Raw genomic sequence first — 1242 nt, 5'->3', positions numbered from 1 at the left:
TTTGCGGACTCCAAGTCGATAATATACGGCCGTATTCTTCTACCCTCGACGCCACCCTCCTTTTGGTAGGGGATCAAACGATACTGCAGAGCGGCGTGTTGCTTCGAGCACGAGGGATGATCCAGGGGTATGTCGGCCACCTTGCGATCCCTGCCCATGAGATACGCCGACTGCCGGTGTATGTACAACGTGGGTAGCGCCTTCTCGCCTTTGAAGGGATACAATCGCCATCGGCGTTTGGGCTTCTTGGCGTCCTCCGGCTCGGAGTACTTGATAACCACTCCGTTGACGGTGTTCATGTCCTCCGTCAACTTACCCGACAGCTCGAAGTTGGGCTTCTCCTTCTCCTCCTTCGCAGCCGCCTTGCCCCATTCCGCCGAGGATTCCCTCTTCGCCCTCGTCTCCTCCGGGCTTCGCTTCTGCTTGTGCTGATCGTTGCGTCTCCTGCCGGACTCGTCCCTCCTGTCCCTACTCCTGCTCCTCTCGTTGCGCTCCCGGTGCCTGGGATAATTGTTTTCCCGCCTCAGCGGCGATCTCTCGTGCTTCCTCTTGTCCCCCTGCTTCTCGTCGTCCCTCCTGGTGTGTTCGCGTCTGCCACCCCTGTGATCCCTGTCCCTGCTCCTCTGCGATCTGTCTCTGTGAGCCTCATTATTCCTGTCGCGCCTGTTCTCCCTGTTATTCTTATGCGTGTCCCGTCGTTCGGCGACGCCGCTGTGACTCGACCGCCAATTTGACATACTTTCCACGTTTATTCGCGAATCGAATCCCAAGTCGGGGAAATAATCGTCGATCAACAAATCTAACCTAACCTAACTTACTTGGTTAGATTAATCACAGCGAGAGATCGAGTCGCGACGTTGCTCATGTGTGATAATTGCACGACGAGATCGGCGGCGTGCAAAACGTTCTCGTTATCACGATTTGCCGGTGGAACAATCCGTTTTACAATTTCGCGTACGAATTAGCGGTACGGTATACTGCACAATAAAGAGCCCGCGACCTGCGATCCGCCATAAGTGTCAACGTTCATCGACGTTCGTAGCGCTCTCTGACACGGAAACTTCTCCCGGAAACTTCGAAGCTTGAAACAATTCAAATAATAATTCAAAGCGAGATTTCCAACTAACTGTCTTTGCGTGCATGAGAAGTAAGTCTCACTTTCTACATAGATTCGTAGAAAGTTAATAGGCTAATGCCCATTTTTTTACAATGTTAATCTCGGCTTAACTTACTTTTTATCTC

The 1242-nt window shown here is 52.2% G+C and overlaps 1 pseudogene; it reads right to left on the bottom strand.

Moving 5' to 3' along the window:
• Window positions 1-5: 5 nt before the first annotated feature.
• LOC105462367 lies at window positions 6-1013 on the bottom strand (annotated as a pseudogene).
• Window positions 1014-1242: the final 229 nt, after the last annotated feature.

This window comes from Wasmannia auropunctata, unplaced genomic scaffold (genome assembly GCF_000956235.1).
Source record: "Wasmannia auropunctata unplaced genomic scaffold, wasmannia.A_1.0 LD264990.1, whole genome shotgun sequence".
Taxonomy (NCBI): domain Eukaryota; kingdom Metazoa; phylum Arthropoda; class Insecta; order Hymenoptera; family Formicidae; genus Wasmannia; species Wasmannia auropunctata.
The sequence above is the reverse complement of the archived record's forward strand: the minus strand, read 5'-3'. Positions and strand labels throughout refer to the sequence as shown.